Source organism: Melozone crissalis, unplaced genomic scaffold, assembly GCF_028551555.1.
Source record: "Melozone crissalis strain CALT ecotype California unplaced genomic scaffold, PUWL_Pcris_2 ptg000023l_1, whole genome shotgun sequence".
NCBI lineage: Eukaryota > Metazoa > Chordata > Aves > Passeriformes > Passerellidae > Melozone > Melozone crissalis.
This window is the reverse complement of record NW_026535801.1, coordinates 40,841,513-40,859,989: the sequence shown is the minus strand read 5'-3', so window position 1 is coordinate 40,859,989 and position 18,477 is coordinate 40,841,513. Positions and strand designations below refer to the sequence as shown.

At 56.7% G+C, this 18,477-nt stretch overlaps 2 non-coding genes across 2 annotated transcripts; one reads left to right on the top strand and one right to left on the bottom strand.

Annotated features, from left to right (window-relative positions):
- The first annotated feature begins 2,042 nt into the window (after nucleotides 1–2,042).
- TRNAG-GCC (transfer RNA glycine (anticodon GCC)) lies at nucleotides 2,043–2,113 on the top strand. Its single transcript has one exon. It is a non-coding gene; the product is annotated as a tRNA-Gly (tRNA).
- A 230-nt stretch (nucleotides 2,114–2,343) lies between these two features.
- Nucleotides 2,344–2,415, bottom strand: TRNAA-CGC (transfer RNA alanine (anticodon CGC)). Its single transcript has one exon. It is a non-coding gene; the product is annotated as a tRNA-Ala (tRNA).
- Nucleotides 2,416–18,477: the final 16,062 nt, after the last annotated feature.

Here is an 18,477-nt window from a genome sequence, read left to right as displayed (position 1 = left end):
TCAGCACCTCCCTTTCCCAGCCGGTTCTGAGGGAAGCCAAGTGTGAGCCTGGCTCACACAGCTTGGGAACGGATTCCCAGAGAATCCGGGTGCCATTTTCTGGGGTGACATTGGGCCCCAGGGAGGCCTGGGAGTCCCACGCTCCTCCTGGTGACAGAATTCCCTGCAGGACCTCAGCCAACACTCCCAGATGTTCTGAGCGTTTGCAGAACAGTCCAGGGCACATGAGAAACTGTTCTGTGAGCTGTTAGAGTGCAAGGACAGGTCCCATTTCGGCTCTGGGAACAGGTAGTGCAAAGTCTGTCACTGTGGGACCCCTGTGCAATGATTCTCCCAGCTGTGGCGCAGACAGCACGTTCTGCTCTGCCTGCCCCACAGAGCACAGGGGCACCTGGGGACAGGGATCAGAGGTGCCCTGCCAGCGCTGGGTGACCCCTTGGACCCGTGATCTCACAGGGCTTCTCCGGCCCCTGCCAGCCCCGGTTATCTGGCTCCGTCCCCTCTCTGAGGGCACGCTGCTGGGCACAGCTGCTGGGCACGGATGTTGTGGCCAGGTGTCCCTGCCTGGCACAGCCCCAGCTCACCAGCAGTGAGAGGAGGTGGAGAACAGAAATAGGGGAAGCCTCTGCATGGCTGACTCCCAGACACAGTAAAATGAGGAGTTAGGGCTTCTCAGTATGAATGTCTTTTACCTGAATGCTTGGAGGGTTTTGGTCCTCAGCTTGTCTGAGAAAAGAGTTTTTCAGTTTACAGACACAGTTAAAACGGGGAATTAGGGCTTCTCAATATGAGTATCTTTTGCCGGAGTGCTTGGGGGTTTTTGGTGCTGGCCTTGTCTGACAAAACAGTTTTGCTGACTAATCCAACCATAAGCCACAGCCTAAATGATAATTAGGTAATTATTACTTACAGTTTTTATTGTGTTGCCTTCTGGCAGCGGAAGCTGAGAAGGAAAGGGAGCTGTGCTGGGTTGTTACCCTGAGGTGTTCATGCACATCCAAGCACAGGACGTTGGAACGTGACCTGCAGTGCCAGAAGGTTGAACCAGAGAACACCTGCTTGCTTCTGACCTGTGCTGACCTTGCTCGTGACCTGTTCCTCCTGCCCAGGCAGTGTTCCCCAGCACTTTTGTGCGTAAACTTGCATGTTCCCTTGATGTGAAGCACTCGTTGCAGCTTTTCCTTGGACTCTGGCTCACGTGTGGCTGTTTGTGGGAGTGTGTCCAAGGTAAATTGATAGTTTATTTTGGGACACAGCATGGCCGTGTCACAGCACAATCTGGGACTCACTGCTGACATCACACACAGGCACGGTGTGCTGAAATGTCATCACCTGGCAACTCACAGAGACCATCGTGAGCACACTCTGATGACTCCCTTGTGGGTCAGCTGAGCCTCTGAGCCCTTAACCATTGGCCTCCCCTGGCAAAGTCCTTCCAGGGTGAAAAAGGAACAAAAATACGCACTTGTGACTTGATCTGAAAGCTTTTAAATGTAAAGAATGATCACAGCACCATTTAGGTTGGAGCAGATCTTTAAGGTTGACTCCAACCATAGTGCTTGGGCTAAAGAATCTTGGAAACCTTCACCTGTGATCTCCTGAAGTTCTTCCATTTAATCACTCCTTGCTTATTAGTTTATCCCTGCTACAAACAGAATGCTTAGAAACGAAACAAGTTTTCAAAGAATATACTGAGGAAAAAAAAAGTTTTTAAAATTATCACAAAAATAATCATTAGTGACGTCTTGCATCTGTGAGAGATGAACAAGACCAAAACCAAGTCAGGCCAGACTCTGTGGCGTGTGTGGTGGGTGCAGTATACACTTTCCCAGGGTTTTTTTAATCCTTTAGAGGTACAATGTATAACGGCTAGTGCTGACTTTTTCAAAGCTTTTTTTCCGCTGGAAATGATGGCTGAGCAGAGCAGCGTGGGGCTGAGGAACAGAATGAAGCCGGTGGGTGCGATGCTGTCGGTGCCATCGATGCTGTCGGTGCTCTGGGTGAGCTGATTCAGCCAGGGGCGGGGGAGCCCTTCCGAGCGCGCATTGGTGGTTCAGTGGTAGAATTCTCGCCTGCCACGCGGGAGGCCCGGGTTCGATTCCCGGCCAATGCAACTCCAATTTTTTTTTTTTTCCTCCGGCGGAGGAGCCGCCGCGTTTTGTGGCCGCCGAGCTTTGATTTTCCCCGCGGGGCTCCGGGGCGGGAGGAAGCGATACTGGGCCGGACCAGGCCGGGCCGTGCCGGAGGCGCGGTGCTGGCTTGGCGTGGAGGAACCAGCGGCCGCGCGGAGAGACGGGAAAAAAAAAAAGAAAAAAAGAAAATAATGAAAAAAAAAGAAGCGCCTGGAGATGCCGGGGATTGAACCCGGGACCTCACACATGCGAAGCGCGCGCTCTACCACTGAGCTACATCCCCGGCTGTGAAAAGCCTTTCGCCAGGCGCCCCCAAATGGAGGGGAGGCAGCGGCCTGTGCCGGTGCTGGTCCTGCCCCGTTCCGTCCCCACACAACTCCCTCTGCCGGCACCGCGCTCCGCCCGCACCGGGACACAGCAGCAGAGCCCCGCCGGAGGCACCGGGACACGGCCACGGAGTCCCGGGACCACGACACGGAGCCCCGGGGGTGGCAGCGGCCCGTCCGTGAGCGGGGAGCCGCAGGCAGGGCCCCGGGCCTGGGGCAGCCCGCGGTGCTGATCCCCCAGCGGGGACAGGAGCCGGCGGGTCTGGAGCCCTGGTGCTGACGGAGAGGAACCCAAACACGTTGTTCCCGTGCGGAGGCCCAGCAGAACCAGCGCCGTCCATTGCCTTTACCGGAGCTGCGCGGTGCCGCCGGTGCCAGAACCCAAACCCCATTTCCATGGCAGCGCTGGGTGTGCAGCACAGCCACCCCACAGCTCACAGCCTGGGCGCGTGAAACCCTAAATGCCATCCCATCCGGGTGTGGAGGGTGTGAAACCCTAAATGCCATCCCATCCCATCCAGGTGTGCAGCCCAGCCACCCTACAGCTCATAGCCCGGGGGTGTGAAACCCTAAATCCCATCCCATCCAGGTGTGCAGCCCAGCCACCCCACAGCTCACAGCCTGGGGCATGTCAAACTCTAAATGCAATCCCATCCGGGTGTGGAGGGTGTGAAACCCTAAATGCCATCCCATCCACCCTGCCATGGCAGGAACCGCTTCCCCTGCCCCAGGTGCTCCAGCCCCAGTGCCCAGCCTGGCCTGGGGCACTGCCAGGGATGCAGGGCAGCCACAGCTGCTCTGTGCCAGGGCCTCACCGCCCTCACAGGGAGGAATACTGGATACTATGTTTAATTTATTAAATAAATTAATTTAATTTATTCTCCCACAGGCAGCAATACCAGTCCCTCAGGGCCCTTCCGCACCCAGCCATTCCCATTCTGACATCCATAACCTTGCCCACTCAGGTGTTTCCATCCTGTCAGAAAACAGCACTTATAGCTTGACTTTCCTCCAGCCAGATTTTAAGAATCTGCTTTCTGGGAGTTACTGGGTTTTCCCAATCAACACCCAAACTCTGGTTTGTGTGTAACCTAAGGTGCAGAGTGGCCGTGGCTCCTCACCAGGCTGAGCCAAGGGTGCTAATACCAACCTTGCAATAAAAACACCAAGCAATTTAAATCTTTCTCTTCAGTTTCTTCTCCTTTTATTTACTTTCCTGTAGAGTTCACAATGGCCAAAAATGAACAATACAGATATTACTGTGATGTTATGGATTTGTCAGCTGTGATGGACTGTCACCCAGTTGTGGAACGTCCCCTCTGGGAGGTGGATGGAGGCAGAGCCCATTCTGTGTGCTGAGAACAGCAGCTCCACACACAGAGCCTATCAGTGTTTCATTCCTGTCCCTGTGGCAGCAATGCAAGTTCTGCCTATATTGAACTGAAACAAGGCTTCTCTTCCAGCCTGGCCTAACTATCCTCTAGACCTCATCACCTACCAAACGCAGAAAAGGTGAGTTATTCAGGCAAGACAGAGCACAAGGGTGCTACAGGAGAACATAAGCTGCCATAAAGTGACCGAGAAGGAAAATAAAATGCCCATGGATTGTAGCCATGATATTTTCTGAAAAATCCTTTCCTTAGGATTGTTCCTCCTGAGAAGCTGGGAGGCCTCAGGAACAAAATGCAAACAATGGTTATCTGCTGCTGTGGGATGCAACAGGTGCATCTGGGATTGGGCTCATGTGGTTGTTTCTAATTAATGGCCAATCACAGTCAGCTGGCTCGGACAGAGAGTCCAAGCCAAAAACCTTTGTTATCATTCTTTCTTTTTCTATTCTTTGGTAGCCTTCTGATGAAATCCTTTCTTCTATTCTTTTTAGTATAGTTTTAATGTAATATATATCATAAAATAATCAATCAGCCTTCTGAAACACAGAGTCAGATCCTCATCTCTTCCCTCTTGCCGGGACCCCTGCGAACACGGTCACAATGGATGGATGTGCATTGTGGGGTGCAGCCCCAGCCCTAGCAGAGCATGTTAATAAACAGCAGGGAGCAGGATGGGGCCCTGTCCTGCTGCGGGCACATTCACATCCCCGACCTCCCCACCATGGCCCATCCCTGACCACCATGGCTCATCCCTGACCACCCCACCATGGCCCATCCCTGACCACCCCACCATGGCCCATCCCTGACCACCAGGGCACATCCCCGACCTCCCCACCATGGCCCATCCCTGACCTCCCCACCATGGCACATCCCTGACCACCATGGCACATCGCTGACCACCATGGCACATCCCTGACCCTCCCCACCATGGCCCATCCCTGACCACCAGGGCACATCCCCGACCTCCCCACCATGGCCCATCCCTGACCTCCCCACCATGGCACATCCCTGACCACCATGGCACATCGCTGACCACCATGGCACATCCCTGACCCTCCCCACCATGGCCCATCCCTGACCACCAGGGCACATCCCTGACCCTCCCCACCATGGCCCATCCCTGACCACCATGGCGCATCCCTGACCACCATGGCACATCGCTGACCACCATGGCACATCCCTGACCCTCCCCACCATGGCCCATCCCTGACCACCAGGGCACATCCCCGACCTCCCCACCATGGCCCATCCCTGACCTCCCCACCATGGCACATCCCTGACCACCATGGCACATCGCTGACCACCATGGCACATCCCTGACCCTCCCCACCATGGCCCATCCCTGACCTCCCCACCATGGCCCATCCCTGACCACCATGGCTCATCCCTGACCTCCCCACCATGGCCCATCCCTGACCACCCCACCATGGCACATCGCTGACCACCAGGGCCCATCCCTGACCTCCCCACCATGGCACATCCCTGACCACCATGGCACATCGCTGACCACCACAGCCCATCCCTGACCTCCCCACCACGGCACATCCCTGCCCACCACAGCCCATCCCTGAGCCTCCCCAGCTCGGTGGCCGGCCCGGCTGGCCGCAGCCAGCCCCTGCTTCCAGGAAACACTTTGTCATCTTGTTTCAATGCGGCACAAGCTCCACATTCAGCTGCCTCCAAGGACTACATTCACCTCTTTGTGTTTGGGTTTGTGCGCTGACATCAGGGAAAAACAATGTCACTGTTATCTGGCAGCCCCTCCGCATTCCTTGGTGGGATTAACTCATTGCTGCTACCTCGGGAGGGGACCTCAGCCTTTCAGGGAGGCCCTGGGGATGGGCTGTTCTTTGATCTACTCAAGTTTCGGATTTTTCGTCAATTCTCGTCAGATACACGCACAAACTCGAGTTTTCCAAGCACAAACTCGCTGTTTTCCAGTGACTCTCTGCACGCTGGTGGAGCCCACGAGAGCTCTGTTCCAAAGCCCCCGGGCTGCATGGGAGCAGGGATCACAGCAGGGCTCTGAGGGGACACATGGACAAGTCCGTGTTTCCTTCCAGCACAGCTTCCTCCCACGGCACTTGTTCCCAGGATGAAATGTTTACACTCAAAGTTCCCTCTGTGATTCTTTATGATTATTTATCTTTTATTGAGCATTCCTGTTCCCCTTCACAAAACATTCCCGTTAGAGACCAGGAAAACTGTGAAGTGACGAACATCAGTGTTGGTATGTCGGAACCACGCTGAAGTACTTAACACTACAGCAATGTGCCACTTACGGCAGTATTTTGTGTAATAAATTTGTCAGAAAAACAAAAAATCACTACAGACTTGTGATTTGCAAAGTTAAACAAGTGAAAAACCTGCCAATGTTACATTTCAGAGAATCAAAGAATCATTAAGGTTGGAAAAGAGCTTTCAGATAATCGAGTCCAAGCATCAACCCACCACCATGGCCACCCTGCAATGGTGTCCTCAGGTGTCCTATTCCCATTTTTCGAAACATATTTCCCACTGGCACTAATCAGGGAATAGAGTGCTCAGAATGACCCTTAGGGAGCTCTGCACACAGGTTACACGAGCTGCAATGAAGTTACCACCTTGAGTCCTCCAAACACAAATGGCTTTTTCTCCTGGAATTTTGCATCTTGATTTTTACTGACTCAGCTCTCTGGCTTGTTGGAATTGAAGAAAAGAGCAAGGAAGGCTTTCAGCAGCTCCCAGCCATGAAGGAGAACTACAGAGTGCACATGCTTGGCTGCCCTTTGTTGTGAGAACAAACACAGCCCCAAAATGCAGGTGACAGATGAGCCCATAGTAAACAATTAGAAAAGTTGGAGTTAAAAAAGGAGATAAAAAGGCAGAAAACATGATTAAAGTACTGAGCTGGGAGATTCATTAGTGTTGCAGACAGATAAGTAAATTAGAGCCCTGCAGAAATTATTTGACTGGCAAATTAATTACACAATATTACAATGGCTTTGCCAGCCAAATTTAGCCCTCGGGAAGCAGGTAGGAGTCTGCCTGACTTAATAAAACGAGCCTCCACTGGTCTGCAGCTTAATCAGAGATGAAAATTAACACTTCAGGATTGGAGGCAAAAGGAGGAGGCCGGGCTCCAGCACAATTACCAGGTTGCAGTGGCAAGGAGGCTGTGCAGGCAGCGGGGTGCTCCTGCCTCCTCCCTGCCCTGCAATTCTCTGCCCTTCCTGGGACAGCAGGGCACGAGCTGCTCTGGAAACCTGCGTGCAGCCTCGTTAGCCAGGGCACTCCACAGGGCACCTTCCGTTTGCTTGGAGAAGGCCTGATTAAAGTATTGCACCCTAGCCCTTAAAAAGTACACTGTACTACTACTATTATTATTATTATTATTATTATTATTATTGTTATTATTATTATTACTATTACTATTACTATTATTACCATTATTACCATTATTACCATTATTACTATTACTATTATTACTATTACTATTACTATTATATTATTATTTTGTTGTTATTATTATTACTACTACTACTATTACTAGTACTACTATTACTATTACTATTATTACTACTACTATTATTGCTAATATTACTAATATCATTTTAATATTATTCTAATATTATTACTGCTATTATTGTTACTAATATAGTTCATGTAGTGTTATTACCATATTTCCTTCAATATTGACTTATTCACTGAACCTCACTCTCCATCTGCAGCTCTCGCTCTGCCCCCAGCCAGCAGAAACACTTCAGGTAAGAAATATTTGGTTTTCAGTTTGTTTGCTTAGTATCACGGTTTTAAGGTATGGATATTAGGAAATCTCTCTCCTGGACCAAGTTCTCTTTTTTCCTTTCCTGGAGCAGCCTTGGAAATACATATTTATATCCCTGGAACACGTCCCCTTCCACGACAAGCACAGACAGCCCTCATTATCCAGGCTGACCCACTGCATCATTTCAAACGTGAACACCTCAATATCGCTGCAGACATTAAAAAAGGTTTTTCCTGGGCTTTCCTGCCCCAGACGTGGCAGCAGCCGTGCTGCCCACCCCGAGCCTGGCAGCCCTGCCCACCCAGGCCCCACTGCAATAAATAAATCCATTTTCCTCTCCCGCAGGGGCCAGGCCTGTGGGATTGCCCTGATTTAATCGGGATCTGACTGATATCAAAATTGACTCGGTTTTCCAATGATACCTTGTAGTGGAATGTTGTGAGCTGGAAACTAATATATTTCTTCTTGCTTGTCACATCAATATGGGCTAATTTTGTTGGCTTTTGTATTGAACAATCTGGTGAATGTACAATCCAGTTTTGATTTCTCTCTTTATGATGCCTCTTATTATTAAAGCTCCCTGAACCAAAAAATAATGTGTTTTTATTTACTGGTAATATTAATGGGATTCAATTTTTGCCTCAGTTTTAATCTAGTTTTTCCATATTGAAGAACCAAGTTCCATTTAATTAAAATTGAATAAAACCCAGTTTTTCCTCCATTCAGTGTGCAGGCTGAGCTTCATTTTGCATAGTTTTATTTAATACTACTCTTCTCAAATCACTGGTTTTTTACTCACTGTGCTCCAGGTGTTGCAAAAAAGACTAAATTATTTACTATGCATGATTAATTGCCTGTTCCTCCATGATTATTCCATTGTTGGGAAAGGGTGAGTGTACATTTTTGTACCACTGGGTGTGCGTCCATCCTACACTTGTGCTGAATTCCAGCTCAGCTTGGCTGGAAGCAAAGAAGTGCTGAGAGAATGGAAGAGGAGCTGAAGCTTGGAGACCCCCGTGGTTGAAGGATCAGGGAATCCCAAAATGGGTTGGGATGGAAGGGACCCTAAAGCCCATCCCATTCCGTGGATCCCATCCCGTCCCATCCCATCCCATCCCATCCCGTCCCATCCCATCCCATCCCATCCCATCCCGTCCCATCCCATCCCTTCCATGGGCAGGGACACTTCCCGCTGTCCCAGGCTGCTCCAGCCTGGCCTTGGGCACTGCCAGGGATCCAGGGGCAGCCCCAGCTGCTCTGGCAATCCCAGCCCAGCCAGGAATTCCCAGTTCCCAATGTCCCATCCATCCCTGCCCTCTGGCACTGGGAGCCATTCCCTGGCTCCTGTCCCTCCAGCCCTTGTCCCCAGCCCCTCTCAGCTCTCCTGGAGCCCCTTCAGGCCCTGCCAGGGGCTCTGAGCTCTCGCTGGAGCCCCGGGGTTCCCTGTTCTGGGGTTCCCATTCCTGTTTCCCATTCCCATCCCATTCCTGTCCCATTCCTGTCCCGTTCCTGTCCCCTCGCGGCCCCTCCCGGCCCCTGGAAATAATTAACTTTTCAAAGCATACCTCCTCCGTCCTCTGTACTGAAGTCAGGCATGTTACAAAGCCAAAATGGTATTTTAATAATTATTCTCATCATTGCAAACGCCATTCTCCTCCACACGGCGCTGTTTCCAATGAACAGCTGCATTAATGGGTTTGCTGTCCCTGCCGTTTCCCCCAGTGACAGCAGCCATGGCAGACACAGAGTTTTGCAGACTCATGACTCTCAGGAGCTGTTTTCTGTTTGTTTTCCCTCTCTTTTCTGGGCCTGCGGCACGGTGTGAGCCTTTAGCAGGAGGCAGCATTGTCACACACAGGGTGGCAGGACAAACTGACAGCGCTGAGCTCCGTCCCTGGGGCTGCCTCGGAGCCAAAGGAGGGTTTGGGGTGCAAAAGCCCCCTTGGAGCATGGACCCCAGACATTAACCCATCACTGCCAAGCCCGCACTGAGCCACATCCCTGCCCCATGGAGGAGGGGTCTGCAGCCTGGGCCAGGCCTGGGTGGGCTCAGGGTGCAGCCTGGGGCTGTTGCGCTCTGCCCATGGTCATCGGGACCTTCAGCAGTGCAGGAAGGTTCCAGCAGCCTCTGCCCAGAGGAGATTGTGCTTTACAGCTTGGGCTCAGCATCACAGAGCTGCAGTGTTGAGACCCAGGACATCCCTCTGGCTGCCCTGGATGGCTCCAGGCCTGGCAGGGGCTCAGAGACCTTGGCACGGAGTCACAGACACCTGTGCCTTGGATTTTAGCCCATGGAAACAATCACCAACTTTGTGTGAGGAGTTACAAGCCACAAGGGTTTGGGTAGAGTGATAGTGAATATGTCACACGGTGAAAAAGTAGAATTTTGGGGATTTAGAATGGGGGTTCAAGAGGAAAGATGGAGGGATATGGGTGTGTCCTGTCCTCCTCCTCCATCTTCTTCTTCTTCTTCTTCTTCTTCTCCTCCTTGTCCTCCATCTTCTGCTGGGATGGTGGCACTTTGGATTGGTTCAGGGTAGAGACAGACTGTCTAACACAGGTGATGGGTATTGGAGAATTATTGTAAATAAAGTACAGGTAGTTTTTATTATAAAAAGCCAACACCACCCCAAGGGCAGGGGCTGTGCCATAACCCGACCTGCAGGACAGATCTCAGCAGGTCAGAGAGAGAATGTCACAGATAAGGAAAAATAAACAACCTTGAAAAGCAGAGCCGAGCAATCTCAACTTCTTCTTTGGTCGTGAGGCTGGGAAAAAAGACTCTTTAATACCTCAGGAGCTATTTCAGCAGCACAGAACCCAAGACCACAGGATGGTTTGGGATGGAAGGGACCTCACTGCTCACTGTGTCCCACCCTGGCATGGCAGGGACGCCTTGCACTGCCCCAGGCTGCTCCAAGCCCCAGTGTCCCACCTGGCTGGGCACTGCCAGGGCCTTGGTTCAGAGCATGAATTCATGCTGGGTCCCCTCTAGAAATAACCCCATGTTGTGCAAACCGGGCTGTCCTGCCCGGGGGAACAGAGAGATGCAAACCCTCCATCCCTGGAGCAGCCCCTTGCTGGGACATGTCCTGGGAAGGGGACAGGGACTGTGACAGCACTGTGTGACCCACGGTGCCAGGACAGCCCCCAGCCCTGCAGGGACAGCCTGGGACAGCCTGGCACGGGTGCCAGGACAGCCCCCAGCCCTGCAGGGACAGCCTGGGACAGCCTGGCACGGGTGCCAGGACAGCCCCCAGCCCTGCAGGGACAGCCTGGCACTGGTGGGGCCCTGCTTGAGCTGTGACCTCAGCCCAGGCTCCGCTGCAGGGATGAGGAGGAGGAGGCTGGGCTGGCACACGCTGTCGATCTGCGTGCGTGCATCTCCCACTCACCAGTCATGAGCATAGCAGTGCTCAGAGATGCTGTGGAAAATACCCGAAATAGCTCTGCTTCGGGAGGCCTCGGGGCTCGCAGCCCCGCTGGAAAACAGCTTTGTGAGGCTGTGGGTGACGAGGAAGGACGGGCCCTGCAGCCCCAGGGCAGGGCGGGCCGGGCTCTCACTGTGATGCCCTGGGCTCCGTTCCCGCATCCCCCGGGTGTGCCCGTTCCTGCAGCCCCCGGGTGTGCCCATTCCCCATATCCCCTGGCTGTGCCCACCACCATTCTGTGTATCCCCTGGGTGTGCCCACCACCATTCTGTGTATCCCCTGGGTGTGCCCACCACCATTCCCTGTATCCCCTGGGTGTGCCCACCACCATTCTGTGTATCCCCTGGCTGTGCCCACCACCATTCTGTGTATCCCCTGGGTGTGCCCACCACCATTCCCCATATCCCCTGGGTGTGCCCACCACCATTCCCCATATCCCCTGGCTGTGCCCACCACCATTCCCCATATCCCCTGGGTGTGCCCACCACCATTCTGTGTATCCCCTGGGTGTGCCCACCACCATTCCCCGTATCCCCTGGGTGTGCCCACCACCATTCCCCGTATCCCCTGGGTGTGCCCACCACCATTCCCTGTATCCCCTGGGTGTGCCCACCACCATTCTGTGTATCCCCTGGCTGTGCCCACCACCATTCTGTGTATCCCCTGGGTGTGCCCACCACCATTCCCCATATCCCCTGGGTGTGCCCACCACCATTCCCCATATCCCCTGGGTGTGCCCACCACCATTCCCCGTATCCCCTGGGTGTGCCCACCACCATTCCCCGTATCCCCTGGGTGTGCCCACCACCATTCTGTGTATCCCCTGGGTGTGCCCACCACCATTCCCCGTATCCCCTGGGTGTGCCCACCACCATTCTGTGTATCCCCTGGGTGTGCCCACCACCATTCCCCATATCCCCTGGGTGTGCCCACCACCATTCCCCGCATCCCCTGGGTGTGCCCACCACCATTCCCCGCATCCCCTGGCTGTGCCCACCACCATTCCCCGTATCCCCTGGGTGTGCCCGCCACCATTCTGTGTATCCCCTGGCTGTGCCCACCACCATTCCCCGTATCCCCTGGCTGTGCCCACCACCATTCCCTGTATCCCCTGGCTGTGCCCGTTCCCCATTCCCCGCATCCCCTGGGTTTCCTTTGAGCCATCGATCCCATAGAAAACGGGGAGCACTTCAGGCTCTGGTTTGTCTGTTCACTGAACAGCCTGGGCTGTGAGCAGACACCCCTCGGGCACTGTGTCACCCCTGCACTGCAGAGCAGGACGGGTGACAGCGCTGCCCTGGTGTCCCCCCTCTGCACGGGTGGCTTTGGTACCAGGGATGTGCTCCTGATCCGAGCCCCAGAGAGCTCACACAGGCAATTAGAAACGCCTTGGAGGAAGGACACCGGGCTTTGTGTCGAGTGTCTGTCCTGGCTTCTGCTCCCAGCAGAGCCAGGGCCCCCTTTGGAGCCCGTCACTGACCCCTCAGGGTGTGCAAGGACCTCTGGACAGCCTTGTCCGCCTGGAGCTGGCCAGCAGCACCTCCCTGTGTGACCACTCCCTGCAGACCTGCCCCTTCTCCCTGCCTCTGCGGGGGCTGCTTTTCCTGCTCGGCACTGTCTTCCAGGGAATGTGCTGCTGAGGGGAAGGATCCCAGATGTGTTGGGCAAATCCTTCCCAAACCGAGGAAGGGTTTCGCTCAAAACAATAAAATACGTTTCACTTAACGAAAGCAGTTAATTATTCCAGATTTCTGCGTCTTCTGTCAGTAATTCCCAAAATGCAGGGAAAACAATGGGCAATTATGCTATTTTTGACTGTTTGTGGCACAAATACATCAGCCAAGCGCTGTGTTTGGGGGTTTCCAGAGCCGGCAGGACAGCCTGGGGCTGAGGCAGTCCCTGAGAGCGTTCCCAGAGCAGCAGGGCATGGCCGGTGCAGACCCTGGGCGCTGGGGACAGAGGGACAGCCCGTGGCCACAGCTGGCCCTGGGACCCTCCGGGGTCCTGTGGGGCTCAGGGGCAGCTCCGTGGCCCTGCAGGTGAATTCCAGAGGGGACAGTGTGATTGTGTCCCCATAATCTGCTGGAGGAGCGGGAATGGGGCAGCGCTGTCCGTCTGTCCCTGCGGGGCAGGGCTGTCTGTCCCCTTCCTGCCCCACCCCACCTGCAGCCAGGGGTCTGTGCCGTTCCCGGGACGGTTTTGGGGCTGTTTTTCCATTCTCACAGCCCGGCTGGCAGCCTGTCAGCCAGCAGGAGCTCAGCGTGAGGAGCTGAACAGGCTCTGCCGCAGTTCCTGCTCTTGGCACTGCCAAGCCTTTCGGGAGAGCGCTGCCAAGTTCAAACCCAGCCGACGCCTGTGTGAGCGTGCGTGCGTGGGGGGCGAGTCTGGAGAGGTTTGATGTAAGGAAACTTCAGCAGGCACTTGAAATAGCCTGTTTGCTGGGATCGGTTGCATGCAGGGGACGCGTGTCTGACATCAAACCAGCGATACGCTCCTCGTCAGAGGGGAGCAGCTGCACCCTGGGCAGGGCTGGGCCCGTGGGACCCTAAAATCAGGGAATCGCAGCATTGTTGGGGCTGGAAAAGCTCCCTGAGACCGTGGAGTGCAGCCATTCCCCAAGCACTGCTGAGGTCACCACTGACCCGGTCCCCAGGTGCCACATGCACGCAGGTTTTAAATCCATTCGAGGGTGGGGAATTTAAATCCATTCAGGGATGGGAATTTAAATCCATTCAAGGATGGGGACTCCACCACTGCCCCGGGCAGCTGTGCCAGGGCTGAGAACACTTTTAGAGAAGAAATTTTCCACAGTATCTGAAGGGAACTTGCTCTGGCCCAGCCTGAGGCCATTCCCTCTGCTCCTGTCCCTGTTCCCAGCCCGACCCCCCCGGCTGTCCCCTCCGGGCAGGAGCTGTGCAGAGCCACACGGGCCCCTGATCCCCTTTGCTCCAGGCTGAGCCCCCATAGACCAGTCCTCGGCTGTGCGGGAGCGCTGAGCGGCGGGGCAGAGTCCGGAGGGGACAGAGGGACAGCCCGGGATGGGAGCGGGGCAGCACAGAGGGACAGAGGGACAGAGGGACAGCCCGGGATGGGAGCGGGGCAGCACAGAGGGGACAGAGGGACAGAGGGACAGCCCGGGATGGGAGCGGGGCAGCACAGAGGGACAGAGGGACAGAGGGACAGCCCGGGATGGGAGCGGGGCAGCACAGAGGGGACAGAGGGACAGAGGGACAGCCCGGGATGGGAGCGGGGCAGCACAGAGGGGACAGAGGGACAGAGGGACAGCCCGGGATGGGAGCGGGGCAGCACAGAGGGACAGAGGGACAGAGGGACAGCCCGGGATGGGAGCGGGGCAGCACAGAGGGGACAGAGGGACAGAGGGACAGCCCGGGATGGGAGCGGGGCAGCACAGAGGGGACAGAGGGACAGAAGGACAGCCCGGGATGAGCGAGTCAGCCCGGGTGAGAGCGGGTCATCCCGGGATGGGAAAGGGTCATCCCGGGGTGGGAATGGGTCATCCCTGGATGGGAGCGGGTCATCCCGGGATGGGAATGGGTCATCCCTGGATGGGAGCGGGTCATCCCGGGATGGGAATGGGTCATCCCGGGGTGGGAATGGGTCATCCCTGGATGGGAGCGGGTCAGTCCTGGATGGGAGCGGGTCATCCCTGGATGGGAGCGGGTCATCCCGGGATGGGAATGGGTCATCCCGGGGTGGGAATGGGTCATCCCGGGATGGGAGCGGGTCATCCCGGGATGGGAGCGGGTCATCCCGGGATGGGAATGGGTCTGCCCGGGATGGGAGCGGGTCATCCCGGGGTGGGAATGGGTCATCCCGGAGCCGCCCCCGCCCCCCGGCAGCCCCCCCTCCCCCGTTGCCGGTCCCGGCGCTCCCCCGTTGCCGCCGGCACCCGCCGCCGCTGACGGGCCGTGACGGCGCTGACGCGCGGCGGCGGCTGCGAGGGGGCGCGGCGGCCCCGGCACCGGGACCCGATCCCGGCTCCGGGATCCGCTCCGGGCTCGGCTCCGGCTCCGCCCCGCTCCGCGCCCGCGGCAGAGGCAGGTACAGTGGGAAGGGATGGGAATGGGGACGGGAACGGGATGGGGATGGGGACGGCGAGGGGGACGGGGCCGGCAACGGGGACATGGATGAGGGCGGCGATGGGGAGGGGAACGGGGATAGGGACGGGGGTGGGGACGGGAACGGGGATGGGGATGGGTCTGAGGATGGGGACGGGGGTGGGGACGGGGACGGGGACAGGATGGAGATGGGGATATGGATGGGGACGGCGATGGGGACGGGAACGGGGATGGGAACGGGGGTGGGGACGGGGAATGGGGATGGGGACGGGGATGGGCATGGAGATGATGGGGGTGGGGATAGGATAGGATAGGATAGGATAGGATAGGATAGGATAGGATAGGATAGAATAGGATTAGGATGGGATAGGGTAGGGTAGGATAGGGTAGGATAGGATAGGATAGGATAGGATAGAATAGGATTAGGATGGGATAGGGTAGGGTAGGATAGGGTAGGATAGGATAGGATAGGATAGGATAGAATAGGATTAGGATGGGATAGGATAGGATAGGACAGGACAGGATGGAGGGTCCCGGCACTCAGCCCCCTTAGCCAGGCGCGGCTCGGCGCGGCTCGGCACAGCTGGCCGCGGGCGGGCAGATGCTGCGGGCGGGCAGATGCTGCGGCGGCAGCGCGGCGGGCTGGGCAGGGCAGGGAGCAGATGGGCTGCAGCGAGCGCCATATGGCCCGTCCAGCCTCTCACCCCGCGGATATCATCAGCCACAGCCCGGCCGGCACACGCAGCGCTCCCGCGGCAGCGGAGCCGGACACCCAACACCGGGAACATCGCTGCGTTCTGGGGCCCGACAAGCGCCGGCAGCGACACGGGGACAGCGCGGCCTCGGGGCTCCCGTGGGACTATCGACAAGGACTCCGTGGAAATGGGCATTGCTGCCGTAAACACCTCGTGTCGGCGGACACCGCCTGCACGGCTGAGTGCGCCAGGAGCGGGAGGAAAGGGACAATAACGCTCCATTGAAGTTTCTGGGATATCTGAGGGCGATAACGGAGTGCTTGTGAGATGATGGCCCGTTCACACCGCAGCCTGGCAGTGAGACCCCCCCGCTCCGACTCACATCGGACATGCAGCTTCGTGTGTGCCTCCAGCCTCCCACGGGCATCAGGGCTGTGTCAGAGCTGCCGTGTGCCCCGTGGGCTGTGGAACACGAGTGTGAGCTCCGGGACCGAGTGCCCGGGGCTGGGGCTGCGGGGAGGGACCCGGGAGCTGCTGCAGCCCTGGGACACCGACCTCGAACAGGGACTGGCGCTGCCCGGGGGCCAGCACCAGCTCCAGGCTGTGCCTCGCTCTCGGTTTGGGGACCTCACACCCCGTGTGACACTGGACAGAGGGACACTCAGCCCTTTTCCCCTCTGAAGGCTCCCTGGAGTGGCAGCGCTCTGGATCTGGGTGATGGCACCGGCTCAGCTGTCCCTGTGCAGTGTGTGTCCCTGCTGTGGGGACAGGGGCTGCCTGCTGGGGGGGCTGGCACTGCCCCCTGCACCCCCGGGCACAGGCAGGGCACCCAGCCCCTGAGACACAAATGTCCTTTTGCATTAGATGCTCTTGGTTGGTCTGAAACTTTGGTCTGCTGGAGAGGCAGCAAATCCCTTCCCTGCCAAAACTGTGCTGAAACACACAGCGGGTTGGACAGGGTGTGAGCAGGGAAGTGAGTCTGTGCAGGGAAGGGCCTGATGCAGGGGCTGCACTGGGGCTGCAGGGGCTGCACCGGTGCTGCAGGGGCTGCTCTGGGGCTGCAGGGGCTGCACTGGGGCTGCAGGGGCTGCTCTGGGGCTGCAGGGGCTGCACTGGGGCTGCAGGGGCTGCTCTGGGGCTGCAGGGGCTGCTCTGGGGCTGCAGGGGCTGCACTGGTGCTGCAGGAGTGTCACTACAGGACATGAAAGAACACAAGCACACACCGCTGTTCTCAAGGTGAAGGAAAAAGGGAAGTTTATTTTCTGACTCCAACATTTATAGTTTTCCTAAAGGGGCAGTGGATTGGGGGTGGCAGTGCCACCTCTCCAATGGCACTGGGCAAACCAACAGTCCATCAACTCTCTCCTCCGCCATAAAGGAATGCAAAACAATGAGTTATTTACAGAAAGAATGTCAGCATCAGAAGGCTCAGAAAATCTTAAAAACCAGGGTGACGCAGGAGCCGCACTGGGGCTGCAGGAGCCTCCTGAGGATGCCCCACAAGCTCAGCCCCACCGTGCCCACCGAGCCCTGTTATTGGCCCAGGGCCCTGCACAAACCACAAACGGGACGGGGCTGCTGTGGAACTGCCTTGGGCTGTTTGATTTTCAGTATCAGCCTCATTGCATGGCGATGACAATGGGAGGATGTTACCAGCTCACATCCCAGGCAGCAGATAAAACTCCATTACTATGCTCAGAACTTCTTAATATCTCGTCAGATAAACTTTTTCTGCAGTTTGAAGAGTTGTTCTAACCAAGCGCTAATACACAGACCGTTGCTCTATTTGTCCTTGCTTTTCTACTCTCACCCGGTGTTTCTGCTGCCCCATCTCCTGGCTGCTGCCCAGCTCCGGTGCCAGCTCTGCTGTCTCTGAGGCCTCTGATCCCCAAACCCCTCTGATTTGTCCCACAGGCCCTGCCAGGGGGTGTTGGGGGGAGCCGCTGGCCAGGGGCACCGCTGACCCTGCCTGGCCCGCTGCCTGCTGCCCTCGGCGCTGCCCGCCTCGCTGCCAGGGCCGCCCCTTGCTGACAGTGCCCCCTGAGTGCTCCCAGTGCCCCCCAGTGCTCCCAGTGCCCCCCTAGTGCATCCCCAGTGCTCCCAGAGCCCCCTCAGTGCCCCCCAGTGCCCCCTCAGTGCCCCCCAGTGCTGCCACAGCCCCCCAATGCTCCCAGTGCCCCCCTAGTGCATCCCCAGTGCTCCCAGAGCCCCCTCAGTGCCCCCTGAGTGCTCCCAGTGCTCCCAGTGCTCCCCAGTGCTCCCAGTGCACCCCAAATGCTCCCAGTGTCACCCATTGCTGTCAGTGCCCCCAGTGCCCCCCCAGTGCCCCCCAGTGCTCCCGCAGTGCCAGGCCAGCGCCCCGGTGCCCCCTCGGTTCTGCAGGGGTGAAACCGCCCCGTGGGGTGTCAGTGACCCCATGGCACCGATCCTGCTGCACAGGGACAGCCCCGGGGCCCCCCGTGGGCTCCTCATCCCAAACAGGGGTGGGGGCGCTGCCTGGGGCACCGGGGCACTGACAGGGCTGGCACGGGTTTGGGGCTTCTATGGGATTGGGGGTGTTTATGGGATTCGGGGGTTTCTATGGGATTGGGGGCTTTTATGGGATTTGGGGATTTTATGGGATTTGGGGTTTTTATGGGATTTGGGGGTTTCTATGG